Source organism: Condylura cristata, unplaced genomic scaffold (genome assembly GCF_000260355.1).
Source record: "Condylura cristata isolate star-nosed mole 26May11 unplaced genomic scaffold, ConCri1.0 scaffold00011, whole genome shotgun sequence".
NCBI lineage: Eukaryota > Metazoa > Chordata > Mammalia > Eulipotyphla > Talpidae > Condylura > Condylura cristata.
This window is the reverse complement of record NW_004567112.1, coordinates 19,748,555-19,761,416: the sequence shown is the minus strand read 5'-3', so window position 1 is coordinate 19,761,416 and position 12,862 is coordinate 19,748,555. Positions and strand designations below refer to the sequence as shown.

Genomic DNA, 12,862 nt, shown 5'->3' with positions numbered 1-12,862 from the left:
ATGGGGAGCAGAACAGGCAGAACTGAGGAAGTACACGGCTGAGGGGAGCAGTGAGTGAGCCAGGAGAAGTCTGCCGTGCCATATGGGTCGCCTCCGGGGCGGGGATGGAACTCATGCGGAAGTGGCTTTAGCTTCTTAGTGGTGTGCTTTAACCGGCTGCCACTGGGGAGGGCCTCCCATTTTTAAGGTGGCTTCAGTGTGTTGGGAGAGTTTTCTGGGTTCTTAACTTAGTCATGGGATCTGAAATCTGAAATCACTGTTTAAGACCCACCCAATTCTAGACAGTGGTAATTATTGAAGCTAGTCACAAGGGAAGAAGTCAAACACACAGAGCCCAGTAAAGTTAGGATATTTCTATGCTTTTGGTCTCAATCTTTCTCTCTCTCTCTCTCTCTCTCTCTATCTCTCTCTCTCTCTCACACACACACACACACATAGATGTATGCACTTGTGTGCACACAGAATTCTCAAGTTATGAGAGACCAGTCAGGGCGCACATGTCCACGAGACAGGTTCCCGTTTTTCCCCTCCATCTTTCGTACCACCTGGTAACTACACTATTATGTTGGGATGACAATGAAATGTCCTCAGCAGAGTTTTTTCCTTATATGTATCTTGTTCAAATTGTCCACTTTGAATGGATGGCATGGGATATGGATGGGATATGACCATCCAGAGTAGGATGGGGTCCCTCAGAATCTGAGAAGCAGGTAACCTCCGTTATCTATCTTAGGGTTCCCCAGGGTCAGACTGCTATGGTGTGGTGGTGGGGGCTGGGAATGGCTGGCATTGGGAGCATGTGTGCAGAGAATGTGTCAGTTAGCGCTTGACAGCCGGGTCTCAAGCCAGCCCGTCTTGATTCAACTTTCAGGTTTGTCATTTACTGGTTGCGTAGACCTGGCTCTCAGCTTCCTTCTGTGCAAAGTGGCCGTAACAATGAATTGTCCCTCCCCGCCTTGTGTGAGGACTGACTCAGGTAGGACATGTAAAGGGCTTTCGCACTACTCCTGGCACACCTTAAGCACTTGTGACATGTTAAAGGCTTTTATTTAGTGAAGGGAGATTCCTTTTCTAATGTGTTTCTTTTTCTTCCTCATGACCTTGACCCCTTCCCTAGTCTACATTTCTGAAGCCAATTGCTCCAAAGTCCCCTCCTTTTCTGGTTGTGGATGCAAAGGAAAAAACAGCTTGCACAAAAGCATATTTTTTTTTCCATATAGCTTACAGCCTCACTGCAAACCAAGATTCCACAGTTCGTTTTAATCTAAGAGCTAAGGGCCCTTTAAATCAGCCATTCCTTATTTATTCTGTTTAAAAAAAAAAAATCAAGGTCCTTTGGTTTCACATTCCTTTATTGTATTTTGTAAGGCAATGAGCACAAACTGGAGACTATGTTAATGTGAAATACTCTAACAATAGTAACTGAGACAGATGAGAAACTCAAGGAAGGGCAGTCACCATTTTGAATTTAGCTTTTATTGATGGGCTGAATGATGTGGAGACTCAGCGGCTCCAAGGCTAAAGAGCCCCTCGGGATTCAGGGGTCAAAGGTTTGAATAGCAATCAGAACAGCAGCTCTGGTGACCCCAGGATCTCAATTTCTCCGCCCCGCCTCCCCATACTTGATTTAATACCACTGGGCCACCTCCCAGAGCTCATAAGCCAGAGCTGTGATACTTGTTTGTACAGACTGTGTCTGATACAGGGCTTTACGTATAAGCTGTGGGGTAAGAGGCGTTGCCGAAGGAGCCTACGTTCTGCTCATCAGTCCAGGCACCCTGGAGTGGGCTGTGCCTACTGCAGAAAGGCCACTTCCAGTTTGCACCAAGGCACTAGATGGGCTAACAGCGGCCCTGTATGAAGCAACGTGACAGTGACAGGGTGCAGAGCTCAGCAAATAGGAAGGACACATTCATTCAACACACAGCCATTGAACACATACCATGTGCCAGACTCTGTCCTCGGGGGTTCAGTATATAGAGATGGATAGAAACAATTTCTGTGATTAGGTCCTCTCTTTCCTTTACCATTTCATCCTTCCCCACATTCACTCTATCAGCAAGTTCTTCTGATTCAACCTTCAAAATAACTGTCAGATCCACCCATTTTGTTTCACTGCCAGCACTTTGTTTCATTTTTCTTACCTAGACTACTGCAACAAATGAGCTCCCACTTCTATTCTGGTTCTACCAGCAGAAGCAAGAGTGATTGTATTAAAATGCGAATCAGATAATATCACCCCCTAGTTTAAAGTCTATGGTGTCTATAATTGAATTGAGTGCTCCTCATGGCCTCCAGGTTGAGCATACCTGGCCTAATTACTTCGTTATGTCATTTAGATCACTCAGCCCACACTCTCCATCTGTTTTAGTTCAGGTTCTTTAGAAAAATAGGAAGCCATCAGATGGATGTAGGTAATGTGTGCGTGTGTGTGTATGTGTGTATACACACATACATGCATGCACACATCCATCCCTATTGATATAGAGATACAAGTATATGTATAAATTTATAATTTATATGTATAAATATCAATGGGATGTATGGTGAGGAAGGAACTAGCTCATGGAGTCTAAGCAGTTTCACAATCTGCTCTGGAGACCTGGGAAAGCCGGTGGTGTAATTCTAGTCTGAGTCCAAAGACCTGATAACCAGGGGAGCCAATGGTGTAAATCCCAGTCCAGACACAGGAGAAGATCAATAGACCGAGGTCCCAGCTCAAACAGGCAGGCAAGAAGGGAATGAGTCCCCCTTCTTCTTTTAACATCCTCAGCAGACGCCTACCCATATTGGAGCAGGGGCAATCTACTTTACCAAGTCCCTGATTCAAACATGAACCTTACCTGAAAACATCTTAACAGACACATCCAGGAATAGTATTTAATCTGGCATCCTGTGGCCTCGTCATGTTGGCACAAAATTCGTCACCATACCAATCTCAGCAAAACGATTCTGTTTTTCAAACAGCCCAGCTCATTGTAGTCTCATCCCTTTGGCTAGAGTCCTCTTTCACTGAGTTCTCCCTTTGACTATCTTTTTCTCATCTTTCCGTGCTCAGCAGAAAACTCACCTCCTCAGAGAGGCTTTCCTGGGCCACCTGTTAAAATCATGTAGAATTCCAAGTCTGCCAGTTGTTGCCAGGTGTTTTATCACAAGATGGCACAGCTCAATTTCTAAGTATGCAGTTCTTTATTTTTTGGTCTTGTCTATTAGATTGAAAACTCCATAACAGTAGAGACCATGCTTATTCATTCTCTACTGTAAAACCCCTTTAACATCCTGCTAATCTCTGGTGCATAATAATAAATGCACAGAATAAATATCAATAAATATTTGCTAAACAAAGTTGTTGCAGGGAATTTATCTAAAGAGGAGTAATCACCACAATCCAATGTAGAGATGAGAAGTATGACAGAGATTGAGATGTGTTGGTAATTGACTCTCCAAAACAAAAGGCTTTGATTGGTCATTTGCTGGTAGTGTAAATACTTCCATCAGTGCTGACTTTAAGGTACTAAAATGGTTTAAAATTTGACTGGTAAATATTTAAGTTGGGTCTTCAAAGTTGGTGTGAGGTAGCTGTAGCATATCACTGGAAAAGAGATAAATATGGACGCAATGAATACCCAGGTTAAGAGAAGCATTTCATCCTAGGGGTTCTCAACATAGGCTTTCTGGAGGAGATGATATTTGATCTGTTGTTGCAGGATGATGTTTATGTTGGCTCAGGTCCTATAAGTCTACACTGCCTAATAAAGTCCTCTTCCCAGTTGCTCATATTCAACTGGTACCCTACTTAACACCCCTCTGCTTGTCTGGGAGTTTATCACATGACACAGTCCAATCCACAGAAAATCCTTCCATGTGGCTGGTGTTCTACTGGATTTGCTTTGTGTACAATAGAGGAGAATTAGGGTAGAAGTTAGTCAAGGGAGAAAGGGAAGTGTTTTCCAAACAGAGGGAGAGCTTATGCAAAGATAAGAGAGGAAGTGAGATAGAACAGTTTGGGTAAATCTAGATATGGGAGAGAGTAGGAGGAAGCTTACCCCTGACAGGCAGTGTTAGGCTAAGGAGCATAAGCTGATTCCCACCCTGGGCTGGGGCAGCTGACAGAGGAAAAGGGAAAGGGACTGATTGCTTTTCTTGTGTAATTTTTATTATTGTTAGCAACACACACACACATAGAGATGCATATAGAGATATGTACATAACATACATATATGTTTGGGGTTTTTTTTTGTGTGTGTGGTTTTCTTTTCTTTCTTTCTTCTTTTTTTTTGTGTACAAATTTTGAATAATATCTGTTTCTTCCAAGAGAATGTAAACTCCACAAGGGCAGGAACTATCTTGTTCAGTATTTTCTCTGTAGTCAACAAGACAACAAAATACATCTTGTTGTATAACTGAATCACCTGGGGAACTTCAAAAAAGTGCTCAGGCTCACTAGCCCCACGTGAAATCTGCTCAATTTCTCTTTTCTCCGAATCTCCCACTACCACAATTGAAAGGAGACAGAATAGTGTATCTGGTCTCATATTTTGTAAGTCACCCAAGGGATTCATCTGGATTCTTCTTTTCAAGCACAATTAAGTGGGTCTTTTTAAAGAGTTTTCCAAAACCTGGTATGGTGAAAAAAAACCATTTGCCTAAATGGGCCTGACTGCAATAGGGAGGTCCCTCAAGAGACACTGAAGTGCTGAAACCAGAAGGAGCCAATGTAGTTATCAGAGAAGAAATGATGTGCGTCTAAGTTAAGTCAAAGGCAGTGACAAGATTCAAGAGATCCGCAGGAGAAACGATCTGTAAGATTTGGTGACCATTTGAACATGGGTGGGGAAGAAGTGAGAAAGGAATTCAGGATAGAGGCTGTAGTGGCTGTATTAGGAAGTGGGGAGGAAAGGGTAGTTCACTTAAGTTGAGATGCCTGTGCCATCACATGAGGTGGAAGCGTCCAAGTTGGGAGCACAAATGAGTTCAAGAGAGAAGGGGCAGGACTGTCCTCTCTGCACGCCAATACCAAGAACTTTGAATCCTAATAGTTAAAGAGTTGGGCTAGAAAAAGAATCGCCAAGGAGACTGAGAATACTTGAAAGAAGGCAAGTGTATGCGTCACAGAAAACAGGTGAAAAAGAATGTACACGGTGTCGAATGGTGACTGAAGCTCAAATGAGAGTACTTGAACATAACTCCCACGAGGTGAGGCGGATTTTCCGAGAGGGTCTAAAGATGCAGTGCAGAGGAGGAAGAAGGTGAAACTGAGTTTCAACTACCTTTTCCAAGAATGTTGGTCCCGAAGCGATGGGGCGGGACGGTAAGATTGATGTGAGATTTAAACACGTTTCTAGTTGAGGAGGAAACACCCTCCCGCCCTGGCCATTTTGCCAGCCACTCTAATGTGACCAAGAAGCAGCCCGCATTACCGCCTAGAGGAGACTACAACCCCCAGAAGGCACCGCGGCGCGGGAGGGGCGGAGCCGAGGCCTGGCGCGCGCCCCAGCGGCGCGAGCGGAAGAGCTTGAGCTTCGAGGAGGCGGCGGAAGCGGTGAGGGACGGCGCCCCGGGTAACGAGCAGCCCCGTGTCCCTCTGTCTTCCTCTCTGCCTTCCTCCCTCAGCACCCCGAGGTGAGGCATGCTACTTCTGCTTCTGCCCCCACACTTGGGTCAAAACTTCCTTTGCCTTTTGTTGGTTACCGGTATTTTTTCCCTCACGTGATGCGCGGGGCGGGCCCCTGCCTGGGGCAGAGGTTACTGGGAAGCGCCCGCCCTTCGACCCCGCTGGCCCTGGATTGAGGGGACCTCCCTCGAGGCCCTTTTCCCTTCCCGGGGCTGCGTCAGCCTTGGGCCCTCGATCCAAGGACTCCCTGCAGAAGGGGTCGTTCTCCCCCGGTTTCAACAGGTACCGAGCCGCCCGGTGGCGACCCCTCCCCTTCCCGAGGGGTACGGGGCGGTGGGCGGCGGAGGCGGCTGCGCCTCGACCCGGGGGCTGCTGGCCCGTTCCGGGTCGCGAGCCTGTGGGATGAGCCCGCTCCGCTGCCCGGGAGCCGCGGGCTACGAGCTGTGGACGGCGCGCGCCGTCTGCTTGGAGGATGGACTTCCTGATTCTCACGGGCGCGCCGCGAAAACCCCGCGTCGGGCTCCCAAGTTCCCTTTAGCCATAAAGCTGCCTCTCGAAGTTTTGTAAAGGAAGAAGCACAGAATTTGGAGTCCGATGTCCTGGGCAGAGCCTGGGTTTGCTACTGGCCGGACTTGAGATCTTTTGTAGCCCCTTTACAGCAGCCTCGATTTCCCTGTCTGAAAAATGGGAGTAATAGCGTGTGACCTGCCTGTCTGCCAGGGCTGTTGTGGGTTTCCTTAGACGTGCTCGGTGTGAGGAGACATGTTTTAAATGGAACCTTACTATGCTGTCTCCAGCCAGGTCATTTGAAATTTAAGGCCACTTTCACGTCTTTATGAAGATCATAAACATGACTGTGAGTTAATAAATAAGGGAAAAGCGTCTTTGGAAATGAATGAGCCATATAGACGTCCTTGTGCTGTCGCTCTGGGGCCTGCCTTTGGGGCTGTACCTGTCACCTGTAGAGTCAGTTTTAAATTTCATCTGAGTTTTAAGGCCCACCAGAATTTGGAAACTTCCCTCTCCCCGACACACACACACACACCTGTCTAGGCCTTGTGCTGTATTAGGACTTGCCGGCAGCCCTTGGGTTCCTCAGCTAAGCCTCCAGCAAGTCTTAAGTCTCTTCCCCCTGTTCACATAACTAATGTGCTAAACCTAGTTCTGATTGTAGCAGTCCATTAAATGCTTTTATGCATACTGGCTGAAACATTCTTTTCACTGTCTTAGGTATATGAGATAAGATTCTATATTTTCTCAGAATTCAGAATGTAAGTAGTGTATTGTCTGTTTTCTCATTTCGCAGTTAAGCCTTGCAGGTGGTTTTTTGGTCTTATTTTCCACATTTTTGGGATTCAGAATTTTACAGCCAATTTTCAATGGGCTTGGAAGTGTAGTAATTAGATATTCTTAACTTCTATTTATTCTGAAATACTAGTTGAAAAAGATTTGAGGATGGTTCAGAAACTAAAATATATTAGTTGAATGTGCAAGTTTTAGTCCAAATCTTAGTACTATGACTTCTAGTTTTACTTTAGGAGAATTAGTTGACTTTTCTGAGCCTGTTTACTAATCTCTAAAATGGAGATAATAGCATTTATCTCACTGCACAAGACTTAAATGAAATGTGACTATGAAGAGCTTGGTTGAGCCTGGAGTGAATAAGTGCTCATTATTGTGCTGTTTTTGTAATTAAGTCAGACTTTTTAGACGTTTAAAAAGTGCAGCTGCCGGCCAGGTAGGGTCTGACTTGATGACTTTCAATTTTTGAAATGGAACTCTGTGACCATTGCTGATGGTGGCATTGGTGTGTGTGTATCTGTCAGGAGTGGGAGTCTAGAGAAACCAAAGAGAAAAATAGTTGTTCAAAGTAAAGTCTTAGGATTAAAATCAAAATCTTTGTTTTCTAATTCCTTCAAATTTCATGTTAACAACAAGATGTTTACAGATTCAGATATTTAGGAAATGCTTTCTTTGCTCTGTTTTTTGATATATTCTCTATGTTTTACCAATTTCATTTCTGATCTTTAGTTATGAATCAGTCAGATAATTAATTTTTTCACTATAGTCCAAAGCTGTAATAGAGGTCACTTCCATTACAAACTATTCTCTGTGTTATAATGAGTTATTTTTCCCTTTACATATACACACTTAGACTCGATTTTAGCTATGGGATCTAACCATGCACAATGGCTGCTCAATTAGTAAATAACTGCACTGAATTGTTCTGAATAGGAACATTTTGTTGGCTGTCCAGTGTCACTAAGACATACTCTGGAGAAGGCTGAGTTGAATTGCGGAAATGACCTAAGCTTTTGGAGTTTAAATGTAGTTTTCATTACTTACCAGGTTTGTAATTTTTGTTTCATATGATCAGGTTGATTTTTTTTTTATCAGTTATAAAACAAGGATAATAATACTAACCAGAATGACTGAAAAGAAGACTAGAAATTATTTGACGTAGGCACATAACTAGCCAGGTTTAATTAAGGTAGATGGTGTTGATGGTGTTATTATTTATATTTTTCTCAGTCATGGGTCTTGGTGGTACACTGTATTCATACTTTGCATGAAACGTGAAACGAAGGTTAAGGTTTTGGCTGTGACCATGGAACCCTAAAACACAGCAAAACTAATTGGCCAAGATGGAGTTTGAATCTATGACCCTGTCCTCATTAACTCTATGAGTTAACTATTCACAAAATATCTAAGTAGAATGAATGAAAAGACTGGTAGATTGTTGATTCAGTATTCATGCACTCATTAGCATGATAGAAGCAGATGAACTGGTGCCAGAAGTTCAAGTGTAGATTTTTAATCACAAATATAAACATAGATATATGTGTGTGTTTATAAAACTGTGACTGGCTGTTATACTGTGTATAAAATTGGCCACCTATTAGATGATCTTTGATAAGCACTAACCTGCACTATAACTTAGAACTTTCAGTTGTGGAATTACAGAGACTTACCACACTTGTAGAAATAGAGGTAGGCTAGTATGTCTTACAGGAGAATTCTCCTATGCCACCTACCAGAAAATGCGCTCTTAGCTAGTGGTGAAACATTTAGAGTCCTCCATTAATGAGCTCAGTGGAATGGATGAAGCTTGGGTTATTCCTAAGAGTTTATTGAATTACAGAAAAATTCCATTTGTCAGAGCTTTGATAGAAGAGAAGTTATAATGTGTTGCTTAGCAGCAGTAAGCCTGCATTTGGAGAGGATTTTCTCCTCTCAATAAAACATAGACAAGTTGCTCCCCTCTGTGTTGTGTATTTTTCACTGTCTTGTACCAGCCTTCTGTATAGTTTCCCATTTTCAGATTCACTCTTCATAATAATTGTCCCTCTTGTATTTTTTTTTTTAATGGCAAACATGGAGATTTTGGAGTAGGGGTAATAAAGCAAGCAGAGAAGTTCAGTTGGACACAGTAGGTTCTCGTGTGTAATATCATGAGGTTCTAAATTGTGAAAATGAGGGTGTAGATTACGCGAGTGGTTGACAATTCAAGATCATTTAACAGAGACAAAAATATGGACAAAAGTTTAGATTTGCATCTTAGAAAGTAATCTGATTGTATAATGTTCATATTGACTTATAATTGGTTTGTTTCAAGTTCTTTGCCTTGAATATCAGAATAGTGTTAAAGAAAGGAAACACTTGGTTTTAAATGCTAACCTCTCAGATTTATACCAGAAGTCCTAATTGTGTTCTTACCATCTGTAAATAGGAATAATTATAACAAATGCCACCTCTGTTTATTTACAAAGATTAGAGAGAAAAGTTAACAGGAATGTTTTGGAAATGGTATCAGTTGGGAGAGACTGACAGAAGGGCAGAGTTCAAGAGAGCACAGATTTGTATATACACACGTGCTTGAGGGAGTACCGGGGAGACAGACAAACAGCCAGAGTCAGACACAGGAAGCAGGGAATTGGGGTCAGTCAGAGACAGAAAGGAAGTTCAGAGTTAGAAACTCTTGAAGGGGATAATAGGCAGTTAGAGAAGGAAAGTAACCCCATATAGAAAGGACTGATTGAGAAATGAGACAGACAGATGGGGAGAATGTGTGAAGGAAGAACCAGGAGGGGCATGGCCAAAGATGGAGAATTTACTGAGCTTCTTTTTGTCTGTTATTTGAAGATATGTTGTAAATATTTATAACTAGCGAGGAAAGAAAACAAAAGCAGATATTAATAGTAAATCAAGTAACATGTTCGTGCATTTTTTATTATGCTAAAGTTTTCTTTTAAATATTAAATTTGCATAGATAGCATACAAACACGAAGCCAGCTTATGTTGTACAGACCAGTTACCTCTTACTTAAAACCACTTGTAGTGTAGTTTTAAAACACATTTAAATAAATGATTTTCTTTTTTAGAAATACTTTATTCTAAAATTTAATTCTAATCATAAACAAGTTGGAAAATACAGAAAATTAAAAAGAATGTAAAAAACCACTTATCTCACAATCTAGACAGCATAGAACAAGGTCCACATTTTAAATGTACCCCCTTACCCCAGTCTTTTTTTCTAGGCATATACTAAAGGCCTTTTATTTCTTTATTAAAGCTGTTTTTGGAATCCAAAATCTGTTTATAAGTTCAGAGTGATACTATAGATTAGCTAGTTATGGTGGAGTGAACTTCATTATACCTAGCTTGGCACTTAAATACTTTTGCATTCACCCCCTTCCTAGGTTAGAGCAGTTATCTACAGACTGTATGTTTAGTTTTGTGTCTTAGGCATCTTAAAATCACATCTTCAAGTATTTTAAATATGTCTATTTGTGAAATGAATCATTAAATTGTAAGGTGCAAGGAGGTTAAGCACCAGCACTATGAAGCAGTCTGCAGCCACTGCAGCATGTGTTTGCTCCCCAGCCAGGCAGGTGACCCACATGGCGCAGCAGACCTCTCCTGTCATGCCTGCTGCTCCCCTTAGCATTATATTTCAGTCAATCCTGTTATGCTCCCCACTCTGTTCCTGGTGAATCCTCTCACCCCCTATACCTCTGGCCCATCTCCCAGCCCTTGTATGCATAAATAAATCTTAAAAAAGTTTCCTAAGCGGAAACTATCTCAGTCTGCCTGATTTCTCAATGGCAGAGAGTAGATGTTAAAGTTGGGAAAAGTTTATTTAAGGGCATGTGTTCTTTGTGTTTGTGTTCAATATGATGCTACTAAACTAGGAAAAGGAGCTTTTTTGGTGTTAAAAAACCATTTTATTATGCTGTGGATGTTGGGAGTTCAGACAGGGCAGAATGGAGGTGACTTTGCTGGAAAGGATTGAAAACTGATGACTTGCTGACTAAGTCAGGTACTAGAATCTAACTTTACTCGTGTTCTGGTGTTTGGCTTTGGCTTTCCTTTCTGATCCTACGCATAGTCTCACTACTTAGACTGCTTCACAATGTACGTGCATCCTAAGAGAACCCAACAGAAACTGTTTGCCTTTTGTGACAGCATGATTCAAGGAGAGCAGCAGTGAGCCCCCCCCTTTTTTTTTATTCATCCAGAATTGGGGTCCAGGCCAGAGGAGCAGGGGCAGTGAGAGGATTCACCAGAGACAGAGTGAGGAGCAGAACAGGCATATTGCGAAATACACTGCGGAGGGGAGCAGCAGGCAAGACAGGAGAGGTCTGCCACACTATGTGGATCACCTCGGGGCAGCTCGCTTGCAGTGCTGCAATTTAACCCACATGAGCCCATTTCTTTCAGGAACAGTGTCAGAGTCACATCTTAAAAAAAGGTGTGTTTGGTGGGGGGTGGGTAGGAGAGGGAAGGAATAGGTGCTGTCCTTGAGAAAGGCTGTCCCAAGCACTTACTGAACTGAAAAATGACTGACATTTTCACTAAGTTAACAAATGAGTTAGCAAAACAGTAACACTTTCTAAATGTCAGTGAATAAATATTCTAGTGAATATTCGGAAGGGTTTCCCCCACTGCTAATGGTCTTTTTTTAGTAATTTATTTTAAACTTGTACTGCTTGTATTCCTGGATAGTGATCTTTAACTTTGTATTCATTTTGGGCACAAATCTAGAAGTCCAGAGTTACAGGAATCTAGAAGTTCAAGATCCTGCTTTGCCATTGTTGCCAAATAAGAAATCAGGGCAAGTTATATGATATTTATGGGTTTCCATTGTGTTAGCTGTCAAATGAACTTCCTAAATATTTGATACAACCGTCTGATGAAAGTAACCCCCCTTAGAAAATCACTCATACACAGAAGAAATCCTGGTATGTTCAACTTTTGAGATTCTTCTAGTTGTACTACTGGGTGGTCTCTTTGTTGAGGAAAACAAAACATAAAATTTATAGGTGAAGTTACTTTGGCTTCATGGAAGAGGAGAATCTTGAAGGAAGTGGTAGAGTAGTAGATTTGAGGACCCAGAGAAAAATTCCAGAGAGAAAGAGATAAGAAATTAGAAGCAAAAGTGAGTACACTTTGTGAATTGAATAAGGCAAAAAGAGAGTGTTAACAATATTGTACAAATGGCAGGTGTATTTTTTACTGAGCATGAGAAATAAAGTGATGTGATGTGTTTTTTAGGTGTAATGAAGGAGAATTAATAGAAGGCTTTAAAGTCCAAATTGAAGCACTCAGATTTGATCCTATGTTGATTACCTGTTGAAAGTTATAGATGAAAACAATATTTGAGAAAAAAAGTTGTCCTGGCAACTTTGAGGTAACTTCAAGAAGGGAATGGATAGAGTATTAAAATTGTACTAGTAGAAAAGTATGAAACCGAAAACATGGTGTCTTTTATGATGGAAGAATAGTGAGTATGGGGTGGTTTAAAGAGAGAATATATCCAAGTGTTGAACATAGCATGTCATGTAGTGTAATGGGAAACATCTCAAATAGGTCTAGGGAGAAAGCCAGTGAGTGCAATTTTTGGTTTGAGTTTTAGGTATTAAATAATTTTAGTGGTAATATATTTTAAGTAAAGAATTTAATAATGTAATTGAATACTGTCCCTTTTAAAATAATGTTTTTTAAGGCCAGTTAGTCTAGCAAATAAATATTCTTCTGAATTTGTCTTTTGGAATGAGTTTCAACCATTAGCGCCATACATGGAACCTAATCTCATTACTTGATGGTCTTATCCTTTGTCCCCCAAAGAGTATTGAGAGTATTGTCTTGCTTGACCAGTCATTTTATTTATGATTCTTGTTTGGCAGTTTCTAAATATTGTTTCTCAGAGGCATAAAATTTATTACCATGGAGAATATTTTAAATAAC

The 12,862-nt window shown here is 41.6% G+C and overlaps 1 protein-coding gene across 3 annotated transcripts in view; it reads left to right on the top strand.

Moving 5' to 3' along the window:
* The first annotated feature begins 5,556 nt into the window (after positions 1-5,556).
* Positions 5,557-12,862, top strand: part of R3HCC1L (R3H domain and coiled-coil containing 1-like) — a 71,157-nt gene continuing 63,851 nt past the window's right edge. For all 3 annotated transcript variants that reach the window (XM_004680555.2, XM_012723405.1, XM_012723406.1), the window contains exon 1: positions 5,557-5,622. The gene's annotated coding sequence lies outside the window, so the exon portion shown is untranslated. The remainder of the gene's footprint in view (positions 5,623-12,862) is intronic.